Source organism: Zeus faber, assembly GCF_960531495.2.
Source record: "Zeus faber genome assembly, chromosome: 21".
Taxonomy (NCBI): Eukaryota; Metazoa; Chordata; class Actinopteri; order Zeiformes; family Zeidae; genus Zeus; species Zeus faber.
The window spans coordinates 3,606,179-3,619,494 of record NC_137208.1 but is presented as its reverse complement, the minus strand read 5'-3'; the positions used below and the strand labels follow the sequence as shown (position 1 = coordinate 3,619,494).

Below are 13,316 nucleotides of genomic sequence, written 5' to 3'. Positions count from 1 at the left end.
CTAAACTCCTGCAAGCTTTAAACGTTCACTGCAATAATGAGAGCGAGGGAGGGATCGTTTTGAATTATTCTGTCATTTCTCAAGTGATGACATGTCGCATGGATCACATGACATGAATTCCATAATTTATTTGATTGAAACAACATCATTAAAAGTCATGAGTAACATATGTAGTAAAATGTAAACGTAACATGTGAACTGTCAATGAAGGCACCGTCCACCAGGGGGCGCTGCGGTGACGGAGCTCCTCCATTGACTTGAATGACTTCCGTTGGAGCCGGAAGTCATTCATACTCTCTAGTCTTGCTGAAGGTATACAAGTTGTTTGTTTATTTATGCACCTATCTGGCCAAAGTAAGACCACTTTTAATAATATTCGATGTGGTTGATGTTTTGGGTATTTTTCGGTTATTTCATATATTGTTGTAGATGTAAATTCAAATGAACAGCGCCACCAGGTGGCGCTGTTGAACAACCCACGTCAATAATCCCAGGTAGATTATTGTAAACGAATCAATCGATTGATTTTACACGTAAAACATGGTTTTACTTCCTCTTTTTTAATGAGAATCACAAACACACATATAGGAGTGAAACTGCTGCTGTGCAAGTGAAGAAAGGTCCTGAAACTTTTAGAAGTAGTGTTTTCTTCATGGTGATAGAGACAGATTTGGGGGCGAATGTCAATGATCCATCAGCGAAACATCATGTTGTGAACGCAGCTTTCCACACAGTGACCACAGACGCTATCGCTTCAACTCAGTGACAGTATGTGGATTTGAATCAAGGCACCCTGGTGCCCTCGATTTAAATCCCTTGAGCAAGGCACCAACTATATACCAGTACCACTAGTCCCTGGACCGTGGCTGAACTGAATGTGATGAACAGAATTGTTTCCTTTTAATTAGAACAACAACTTCCCTGGAATATTAAAAGTGAAAGTAAACCCAAATAAAAGCTGACACAAGCTGCAAACATTCTCTATTGCTGTCGGGAGCCAAAAATCAACAGCAATTGGTAGTTTCTACCAGTACCAGTACCAGTTCCAGTTTAGAGAGTCTGTTTTTCTCTACCTACAAAGACACAACACAAACAGCCAATAATACAGCAGGGAAACAACCACGTGACATGAACAGCCAATTGGACACTAGAAAAACAACCATGGTACAGATACAGCCAAACATACAGAGCAGAGAAACAACCACGTGACATGGACAGCCAATTGTACAGAGCAGAGAAACAATCATGTGGCATGAACAGCCACTCATACAGCAGAGAACCACCCACGTGACATGAACAGCCAATCGTACAGCATAGAAACAACCATGTGACACTAACATCCAATCTTACAGAGCTGAGAAACAACCATGTGACACCAACAGCAAATCGTATAGCAGGAGTGCCGGTGCTTCCTCCGCTCTCTGGTCGGCAACGCGCAGCGGGGATGAGGCCCCCAGAGCTGATGAAGCGGGTCTTCCTCAAACAACAACTAGTACTTGAACTCACCCTCCTCCCAACCTGAGCCCAGCGCGGCTCCCGCAATAGGAGAAAGAAAGAAAAGAATCAGCGATTTTCAGTGATGTCTGGTCTGACGCGGTCAGAGGGAGTCCCTCGCTCCGCTCCAAACATCCCCGCATTCACAATTACACACAACAAGGTAAGTTATGACAATGAGAAAGTTTGGTTTAAAATAAAAAATAAACTATTGTTTTAGAGAAACTTCATTTATAAACAGTTCCCTGTTTTGGACAACTGTTTAATAAAACAATTATCTGACTTGTTTTGGCATTTTTTGTACTCATTTACTAATTAATCTATTTTGCACTTACAAAAAAACATCAAAACTATAAACTCAGCAATTTTGGAACAATTATTTATAACTGACCTTTCTCATACATCTATATCAAAATCATAAATTAAAATCAATGTTTGACATGTCGTTGAGCTGGAACTGTTTCATACGTATTGACAAACGTTAGATTCATGAAATGACGTGTGTAACTACACGACTTAACTCCACAATGTTTATAAATCAAGAAAATTGTGATGCATTGCACAAAATTATCAAGAAAACTGTAATTCGTACCTAAAATAAATACACGGGACCCCGTGTATTGCTGCCTGCAGCTATATATGTTATTATAATTATTATTATTATACAACTCATATATAAACTCATTCCCCTCCAGCCACTTGTGAGTACGGCATCTACACAGACAACTTGAGGCAGTGCTGCGTTTAAATGAAACTCGGAAAACTGTAACTCGGGCTGTGGTTTACAAAACCCTGGAAACTATAATGATTCAAAGAAGATGTTTTGGCACCACAGGAAGTTCCAAGAACCATTGAAGGAAGCAACTTTTTCTTTTGTGTCCGCACAGCGTCATCCAGGAACCATCGTAATTCTTAAAACTCTCTTCTTTTGTCTTCATCTGTTACCAAAAAGCTGCTTCCAAATTGTAAAATAGATATTTGAATTTGACTGAACCCCGAAACCCAACTAGGTGCCATTAGAACTGTTTATTGAGAACAACAGAAGGTTTAGCTCAGTGTGAGGTCTGGATCATAGGTTCAAATCCAGACTTAACAAGGCCAAACAAACTCTTAATGTTGTTCGACAGTTGTGTAAATGTGATCAACCGAGCCTCTGCTTATTTGTGCAGAGGCATTAGAGGTTCTGACGGATGATACCGAGTTATTTTGTAACCCTGTACAAGGTTTGCCTTCTTATAATCGTGGCGGTTATAAGGTGGTAAGATGTGTTAACATGTCAGTGTCATGTTGATGGTAAAAGAGAGAGTTTCAAAATCAAACCCCTGTACAGCGTTATGTCAGGGAACACACTCCCAGAGGGATTGTATTCGGTTGATCCAGCTACTGAGACTGAGAGGGAGTTGAACCGGCCACCTCATGTCTGCAGACATATCCAGGGTCTGTGTTAACAGCAGCATCATGCCACCAGGTCCCCTTCACACTCAGCCCTGCTCTACAGGAGCTTTTAAAGACGTCTCCGGGGCCCGGATTCCAAAAACCAACTCGGCATTGAGCCCCAGCTACTGGTCCAGCAGCTCATCTCTTTGAGCCGCTGAGTCTTTCCAGGTGCCTTTGCCTCCTCCACTCATCCGATTAAAGGAACCTCAGCAGTGACTGGAATGGAAAGGTCAGGACTGGAACCCGTGACGGCAGCGTCTGGAGCCGTCACACCACAGAGTCCTGCTGGGCGGAGCTTCTCTGAGATCATCTTCAGTGGCCTCTCTTGATATGATGGTGACTGTTTAGAAAAACAAGTCACAATGTCATCCACCTGCAGGCTGATGCTCTGCTCCTACCTCCAGCTGATTTTTATGAAAACCCTCCAGGGTCAAGTGGATTTGAGAATAAAACTTCATGGTTTGAAGCTAGAAGCTCCAGATGTTGCAGGAGGGCTCTATTTTGCTCTTTCTACCCATATGAGCTACACTCACCCACGGTGTGTAAGCTCCTCTGAGGTGCCGTGAATGTACTGGTAGTGCTGGCTCTAAAAAGACAAGGCAGCCATGGGCTTCATCATTAAATCCCACTTATTGGCTCCTAGCACAACCTCACGAAACACTTTAGCCCAAACAGAAACAATGATAGATGTCTATACTTGTGAAACATTGTGCTCAGCCCAGGGAGCTCCCTCTGGTGGCCAGGTGAGGAATAGACCTAATTCCTTACATTTGAGTGGGATTACATTTTTCCATCTGAGCCACTTGTAATAAAGGAAAATGATTTTATTCATATCATCATTTTTTATACTATAAACATCTAACACTGTTTCGGGCTGAAAACCACGTTATCTTTTGTCCCTTGGTGTCAGGTTGTAGTATTGGAGATATGGCTGCTCTCTAATGACGGTGCCCTGTTTCACACGGTGTTGGTGCATCTGGACTTCGTGTCTTTACCCACAAGGAAGTTTGCTCTGGACTCAGACCGCCCAAACTGCTGCTCCGTGTACTTGTATTTGTAGGCGAGGAGGCTGATGAAGGGGTTGAAGTTCAGGACGCTCCCGCAGAGCAGCAGGAAGTAGGATGGCGTGCTGAGCAGCCGCTTCAGCGAGGGGAGGAACCCTGCACAACCAGAACACACACACTGTACTACGTTCTGTACCTTGTGTGTTTTCCAATTTGGGGCGGCCAAAAACTGTATTTATCTTAAAACATAAAAGTTAACATCTTTATATTTTGTATTGCAAAATATATATGTATATATGTATTTCCTCTTCTTGGCTTGGTGCCCCCAGTGGTGATTGGTGCCCTAGACCACCGCCTTTACAGCCTATGCTCATACCCTTCATATCAAGATGAAAACAATGAAAACACAACGTCACATAGAATAAGAAAAAGAGGCATAAAGCAGAAATTAAACAAATTTAACAGATTTTTCAGTTTTTTCTTTTGTTGTTCCTCTTTTTGAGCAGAACACTTTATGAACATGTCTCTGGTCACTCACACACGACTGTATTTTCACTAAATATTTCATGAAATCAAAGTGTAGCAGCTGTCCATCTACATCTGTACATGCATCTATACATGTAGAGCTGTACGGGAGGATGCACAGTGTTTGTTCTCATCTTTAAAATGTGTTTGAATGAGTGTGATGAGGTTTTTGTGCAGCTGCTGAATGAGGATGTTTCACTGTGGGACGTTCGGCAGCGGCACCCAACTGGACGTCGGAAGTAAGTTCCCTTTAAATGCTGGAATTTAGTCTTTTTTTTCTTATTATTGTTTTATTACAAATTTATTTAAAAAATTTAAATGTATCCATAGATTTTTTAATGATAACTTTAGCTCAGACCAAATACACAAAAATGACATGATGGATGAACTCTAGGTTGGTTAATATTAGACTACTTCATATTTATCTTTATTGTGTGCTGCCATATTTGCTGCTATTTTTTAGTTTTATTGCATATTGTCATTTTATTTTGTCTAATTTTTATTCTTATAACTTTATTCTTATTATTATTGCCTATTTTGCTGCAATTTCATTTATCCATCCCTCCCTCCATCCTGTCTTTCTCTGTGTTTCCAGGTGAACGCCCGCCCACCCTGACCGTCCTGCCCCCCTCCTCAGAGAAGCTGGCCTCAGTGGCGGGGTCCGCCACGCTGACCTGCCTGGCGGACGCCGGCTTCCCCTCCGACTGGAAGCTGAGCTGGACGCTGGACGACAGCAGCGGCACCACCACCGCGTTGGGCGGAGCTTCCAGCGCCGCGACCCCCGGGACACCGCAGGGGGGCGAGGGCAACCTGTACCGCTGGACCAGCACCCTGACCCTCAGCGACCGGGAGTGGACGGGGGCGGAGCGGGTGACCTGCCGGGCCCAGCGGGGCTCCCAGACCCCCGTCACCCAGAGCCTCAGCCGCCAAGACTGCTGAGACCAACACCACCACCTGTTGCTATGGCAACCACTTCCACTTGTGTATTGATCCCTACATAGGCCGAGCCCTAACCCACTAGATTTCAGACAATAAAGACAATAAAGATCTCCTCCTTGAATTCAACTGGTTTTATTTGGTGATATTACAGGTGGCTCTGTGGAATACTCCCTTCTGATTGGTCCAGAGCAGCCAGGTCGGTTGTGGGTTATTTCTGAATAACGACCGCTTGGTTTGACCTTTTCCCTCGTCTCGCTCCGCCCACATGCTAATGCTAAGGCCGGCTGGTGGTGATGGAGGACTTGAAGGAATGAATGCACATATGTCCAGTTGAAGCTTAATATCAGTAAATAGTTTAGTGCTAAGTGAGGAGATGTCACTCTGAAGGGGCTTATTTGACCATGATGCCCGGCTGCACACACCGCCTTGTTATTCATACTTTTAAATAATATAAAAAAACACTTAAAATGTGTTTTAATTTATTTAGACATAAAATGTCTAAATATTGTAAAAGTTTAAATAATAGATGAAAACCCTGAATATTTAGAATATTAAGTCGTGAGGCCTTTGCTTACAAAAACAGGAGCATTTGAGAAACATTTTCGTTAAATATAATTTAACGAAATCTTAAGAAATATATATTTTACTATTTTATTTTGTAAAAAACTATTCATGTATTTAATTATAATAAGAAGAAGGATTATTATTATTTATTACAAGTGACTCTTAAATACCGAAGGCATTGAGGTTTGTGCTGAACAACAACATAATATCTCACTTTAAAAAAACAGCTCAATGCCTGAATAAAACAAAGATTTTCACAATAAAGAACTAAATAAATATTATTGATCAATAATTCCAAAATAAATGAAATACCTTGGTTTCTTATCCGCTGTGTCGTTAAATCCCTGAATGTGAGCGCTGGTGTGTGACGCCAGGGGAGGTTTTTGTACGAGCCTGTATCACCGTGTCCATGTGTTGACGCTCTGGAGGTCGTGATGACCCATGCAGTAGATATCTCCAGAATCTTCTGGCTGGACGTCGGTGATGGTCAGTGTGAAATCCTTCCCGGATCCGCTCCCGCTGAATGGAGCCGGGACGCCGGAATGAAGTTTTGTTGTGATATATACCAGGAGTTTTGGGGGCTCCCCGGGGGTCTGGAGGTACCAGTGCAGACGATCTCCGTTTGAATCTCGGTATACGTCACTGCTGACCTGACACCTGATGCTGACCGACTCACCCGGAGATACAAACTTGCTCTTCGGCGTCTGGGTCAACACGAACTGCCCATAAGACCCTGCAAGGAAATGGATCCAAAAAAGAGCCATAAGACCCATTGTGTTGTTACACTTCATTGGCAGATTCAATTCATGGGCTTCGGAGTCAGATTTGTTTTGCTCTTACCGTGGAGCCAGAGGGACAGCACCAAGCAGACGATGGACGTGAAGCTCATGGCTGCTCAGCTCGATGGGTCGATTCCGTCTAGAACCGGGATTCAGAGTCACCGGCTCTTATTTAAAGGCCTCGGGGGGCAGCGAGGCGTTCACATGCAAATCAACGTGTTTTGACTGCTCCTCTGAGGCGGTGGCTGTGAGGAAGAAAACTGCAAACTGCACAATTTGGAACTTTTTCAGGTTCAACGTGTGAAATGTCAAATGTTGGTGATTGTTTTATCAGACGATTAAAAGAACATTTCAACTTTTGCTTCCAGACAATATTATTATTATTCAATATTTAAAACATAATTTAAAAGATCGGTTTGTCGTTTTTCCACCCACGTCTTTTTAAAAGCAGGAAACTCACATTAGTGTCAGAAAGTCTTACATTGCTTTGCCATAAAAAGGGTTATTAACTGGTCTGTCCACCCTCAAATCAGCTGTTTTGGCTCCATCCAGGCCAAGGCAAGGCCCCTGTGACACCTGCATGAAGGTGGATCTGTGTCCAGATACGTTTTCTGGACAATGAGCGGATCGTTCATCCAACGAGTCGAAACTTTTCCATTACAAACACAGTAAGCCAGAGCTAGGTGGAATAAGGCAGAGTTAGGCAGAGTTAAATGGAGTTAGGGGGAGTTAGGCAGATTTAGGCGGAGGAAACTGGAGTTAGGGGACGTTTTCAACTCATGAACGGATTCCTTTCTAACCAATGTTACAGAAAATGTGTACGGATTGTATGAACATGTGTATTCCTTATCCAGATAAAACATCCAGATACACATTGTGTTTTAATGGCAGGTAAATGGAGCCCAAGAGACTGGAAACAGGAAATTACGTTACAACCTTCTGTAGCCAACATTGTAATGTTTTCAAAAAGTGTATCAAAAAATAAATAAACAAAGACACGTGGGGCTCTATTGCCAGTTTCTTGTTTTAAAAAAGAAGATTAATGGAAGTCTTCAACATTTGTGCCATTGCACTGCAGTCAAGCCCATTGAGAAGCTGCAGCAGAGTGGTAAGTTCCTCCACAGTACAGCGTTCAGCGAGGTTGATTTTATGACCAGTTATAAATAAATCATAGGACCCAACATTTTAGGTACTGGGTTGAAAAAATAGCAAACCTATAATACTTTAATGCTAAATTCAGCCTCTTTCAGGGCCCTAAACAGGAACTTGATGAATACATACTCAAAGCTTTATGAGGTGTGGTCAAAACACTATGAGGGACACTTAGATATTTATATTAAAAACACATCAAGAAATGTGTAAGTGAACACTTGTTGTCGTTCTACTACATCATATTAATATGAAACTTTTAGCCTTTTTGGCCACACTACTCCTCCCAGAGTTATTGAGCCACGTGGACGTGAAAGACATCAAATGGAGCTGCTCGGTCTCCACTCGCAGGCTACCACTTTGTGGGAGGATTGGACTGACGCTCCCACAGGTGCTGCTGAGGGCGTGGCACTTTCTATTTCTAGAAGCACACAGGGGGGAGGGGCCAAATGGACTGACAGACACTTATCTGATAGTAGGACAGTCGGGGGCAGTAGCTGAGGCGGTAGAGCAGGTACGGTGCTGAAGTGTCCTTGAGCAAGACACTTAACCCCCTTTAACTCTTAATGTCATTATTATTAGTAAAATAAATTTTATCATATAATAACATTATATTACATCAAATAATATAACCTGAAATAATTGTAAACTGAAAACAATGTAATATGTAATAATATAAAATTAATAATAATAAAATACAATTTAACAATCTGATTAAAAAAATGGATATAAACACAATATAATCTGATAGTAATTGATTTCTGATAATAATAATAACAATACTCATAAACATAATACATAGACACACTAACGCACAGGGACACTTTCATTTTTCATTTTCTCCAGGAATTGTCGAGTTTTAATTGACAACACTTTCAGCCTGGAAGTGTTAATGATGGAGCTGCCAATATTCATATCACTGTTCACGATATGGTTTGTAGAGAACGATAAAGTGTAAAAAAATGAAGATATGAGTCACCGTGGGGACGTGAACATCTGCTGGAAGACACAGGAGACTATTCTGGGCCGAGCCCAGCTTTTCAACCCTGAATATGCAAATATGACTTTCAAGCCCAGAAGTGGCCTTCTCCCAGGTGGATACTCTGTGGTTTCCATCCCAGCCAGGTGTGCACACTGGTGCGGTGGTGACTTTTAGCACTTCACCCAATGACATATAGAACATAGATCATAGATAGAGAGAGACTTTATTCATCCTGGAGGGAAAGTACATTATCCCAACAGCTCAGCAGCAAAATCATAATAAAGCAAAACAATTAAAATATTAATAATAAAACAGCAATATATGGAAACATTGGGAAATATACGATAAAGAGTTAATTGTACACAATAAAAATATAGCAGGATACACTAAATCTCATGTTGAACAATATATATACAACCTAAAAATAATATTTAAAAAATCAAAACTAAAAGATAAAAACTGAAAAAAAGCCATAAAAATATAAGGTCCTTCACAATAAGTTAAAATAAAGAGTGATGCAGAAAGATGAAAGTAAGATAGAAATGGTGATGTACAATAAACCTGAGATAAAGATATTAAGCCTCAAACAGTAAACAAAATGTTTGCAATAAGCCTATAAACCAAATATATTGACAGTAAACGTACACTTCAACATGAACAAATTCACATTCTGGTGGTTGTGCCGTTTTCAGTGAAGGAGTTATGGAATTATAAGGAGTTATGGAATTATAAGAAGTTATGGGATTACAAGGAGTCATGGAATTATCATGAGCTATGAAATTATAAGAAGTTATGGCCCTTTCCACAATTTGGCACATTGTACTATAGCTCTCGCGTTGTAAACTACAAAATACATGGTATCAAAATATTGTTGAAGTAAGACACAAATTGAGGCGCAGTGTAGAAGATAAGTCTGTGGCGAGGTTCTCTGTCCCTAAAATAAATATTTTTATACAGTATGTATCAAATAATCCCTTGATCTTGAACTTGAACTTGAACTATACAGTATATACTGGAAAATAAAACCCAGTGAAGCTCTGAGTGCAGCCATTCTCAACCTGTCGGACGACGTCATCTGGTGGTCTGTGCGGGTACTGCAAGTGGACACCAACTCATTGGGAAAATACAGTATAAAGATTTTTAAGGAAAATATATATACATTTTTACATTAAAAAGCACTTCCAAATATTCCAGACCACATATTTTGACACAAATGTGTGTGAGATTGACATGGGTTGAGTTTGAATGCATGTGAACACAGCATCACTGTGAATGGACCCTGACGCATCACCGCATCACAACATTCACAACACAGTTCACTTTTAGATCCTTACATCCCCAATTACCCTCCTCACAGACTGACGTGGGCTCACGTCTTTTGCTTTTGAAAGCGGAAGCGAGAGCACGTCACTCCAATTTTAGTTCCGCTGCAATGGCTCCCAGTTTCCTTTAGAATGTATTTAAAAGTCTTCTTTGAAATGTAGAAGCTAAATGGCTAAATGGCTTCGGACCTGCCTGATATCAGACAGAATTGTCACCTTGTTGTACTGCGTTTCCATCTACAGTCTGACATTGCCTCCACTTGAACCCATTGTAGGGGATGGTAGCTCAGGAGGTAGAGCTGGTTGTCTAGTAATCTAAAGGTTGCTGGTTTGAGCCCAGCCTCCTCCTGCTAGCATGCTGTAGTGTCCTTGAGCAAGACACTTAGCTCCTGATGGCTGTGTCCGTCGGTGTTTGAATAATTGTAAGTGGCTTCGGATAAAAGTGTCTGCGAAATGTAATGTGATTTCCGTTGGGGAGTTCATTTTCCCGAACCATTCCCATTTTTAAATGTATTTCAGCAGGTAAAATGGACTGTGTGGTCTATAACCTGTCAAATATAACCATCAATAGTGAAAACAAGTCATTTTGTGGCAGAAACAACCTTTCAGTCACAGGGTAGAAGCTGCAATCACTTTTTGGCAAGGGGAAAACATGTTACTAGTTTTGGCCCTTTAAAGACATTTCAACGGGTAAAAAGGACTGGGTGGGCTATGGTCTTTGAAATATAACCCTCATAAATTAAACCATGTCATTATGATGCACATATAACGTTTCAGTGACAACGAAGATGCTGCAATCACTTTTTTGGGGACGATCACTTTTTGGCACAACTCCAGCACTGTCTTCTGCGCTCTAGTGGACAAATTAAGTGGCTGTATTGTAAAATATGTGTCCCACCGCAGATTTTAAGTACTTTTGTGCCGTTTGATTTCTTTCACGTCATTTGAAAGTGAAGAATCAGAGCTTTAAAACAAGGTGTCACTTGTCTGAATCAAGCTTCCTCTCTGCCGGTGTCTTCTCCACTGAGAGTTTTATCTCCTCAATCTCTCGCCGTCTCTCCTGGATCATCTGCTGGACTTGAGACCCCGCCTTCCCCAGCTGAGCCATCTTCAATCCATATTCCTCCTCCACAGGAACAACCGGGTGGTGCTGGTGGTCCGACTCTGTGCACAACTGACAAACACAGGCGTTTAACTTTACAAACATTAAAATATATGTGTGCAGGGTATGACTCTGAAGGGGCTTTCACACAGGGTGCGGTGCTCTCTCACCTCCATTGCTGTGTTTCAGTTGCTCCACACAGGATCTGCTCTGAGCAACCGATACACACCGAGCCCGGCGGTGGCTGTGACTCAGCCCACCCAATCAAAAGGTAAGCGCCACCCCCCGGTGAAGCTGTGAAACGTTAAGAGTTTGAGTAAGTAAACATATTTGTGGCGGACAAAAGGGACGTGGTCAAGCACCAGCTGCGGACGACAGCACGGTTCCCTTTCCCCGCGTCCACCAAGCTGCCTTGAATCAGCCCAATGATTGGTTTGACTTGGGGCAGCGAGTTTTCTTAACGTTTTGTTTGTCTTACAGAGGAGATCGGCGCACAGGCTCGTGAGCAGCCCAGCAGAGGAACGCCATTCCTCCTGCACCCAAGAGGACGATTATTGCCCCCAATTATTAGACTCCTCTCATATATATATATATATATATATATATAATTGTGGCCCGCATGCCACATATTGCAATGGACAATAAAACTCACGTCATGTCGGCGCACCGTGACCAGAAAAACTCCGCCTCCCTCCCTAAACCCTTACCTGTATGAATAGACCCCCATAATATTATTTGTGGTTAATGGGGGGTTTCCAGTTTACGCTGTGTAGTAGTAGTAGTACTTTTACGCCAAAATATGACCAACCCGGCTAAAAGTATCTGGAACACAATAATGCCATAAACTATGAACACGGTTGAGGTGTCGTTTAAACCGGTATGTCACAAGCATCTTGTGTTTTAAGTTTCATCCAAATCGATCCACATATGGAGCAGATATTAGTGAAAAACCAAACAACTTTGACCCCAAATATTCAGTCGGTTTTTGAAATGGGTTTCCCCACTTAAAGTGAGAATAATTAATGTGTACATTTGTATTTTGATTTTCTATTATATTATTTTATATAATATTATAATTTAAAGTAAATAGTCCGATATTCCATCTGGATATTTAGTTTTTGTCATTGGCTTATTTATTTATTTATTTATAAAGCGGAGGCCATGCTCACTTGAGCTCCTGAAACTTCTGTTGTAAATCAGAAAATACATTTTAAATTGGAATAAATCTCAATATTTTAACAAGGACCTAATGAGGATTATACCAACTTGAACATACTTTCATCACACATCCAAAATCAGGTGTTAAAAACTTGTTTTTGCACACAATTACCTGAAAGGATACTCTGACCCAAGGATTGTTTCTCCACTGATGAGGCTGAACACCAGGGAATAACACTGAACCTGACTGAGTACTGAAAGTCTGGGGTACCTTGAAATCCAAAAAATGGAACAATATCAAAGTTCTCCTTATATCGACATCTTTGGAACTCTGACATGAAACTAGGACCGGGATACCAAGCCTTCCAGGATAATAGACTTGGCTGCAACCTCCAGTAACCATGAGGTGTGAAGAGGAGAGGTGTGAAAGCATCTGAACCTGAACAATGGAAGCAGAGCACCACGCCCTCCCCTCCACATGCAAAGGCCTCTAATGCTTCCCTGGGCTCCACACACCTCCACACAGAAGGCACCAAAGCAGTGCTTGAAGTGGAAAGAAATAAGTGCCGGTAATCCCCTTGTTGGGGGGTATAAGTCTGCTTTATAATAAAGAAATATAGAAAAGTAAAGGATCCTCTCACATGTATGTAGAATAGCTAATGCTGCATTCCATTGAAGTCGGAACTCTGAAAAATCCAACCTTGTACTTGAAAAATGTAAAGACTGTTCATGTTGAAATTTCAGCGCCCATCGCTCGCTCACAAGTTTCCCAAGATAACAAACCTGACATTACAGCAACATGGTGGCACGCATCGCTGAAGGTGAACAACATTCCCTTTGAATATATTTTAAAACACGTCT

At 41.6% G+C, this 13,316-nt stretch overlaps 2 gene segments (V, D, J or C); one reads left to right on the top strand and one right to left on the bottom strand.

Moving 5' to 3' along the window:
* Positions 1 to 4,650: 4,650 nt before the first annotated feature.
* On the top strand, positions 4,651 to 5,399 carry LOC307246405 (Ig kappa-b4 chain C region-like). The segment is given in 2 exons: positions 4,651 to 4,699; positions 5,056 to 5,399.
* Positions 5,400 to 6,361: 962 nt separating this feature from the next.
* Positions 6,362 to 6,852, bottom strand: LOC307246404 (Ig kappa chain V region K29-213-like). The segment is given in 2 exons: positions 6,804 to 6,852; positions 6,362 to 6,696 (listed from the first exon to the last, which is right to left on the bottom strand).
* Positions 6,853 to 13,316: the final 6,464 nt, after the last annotated feature.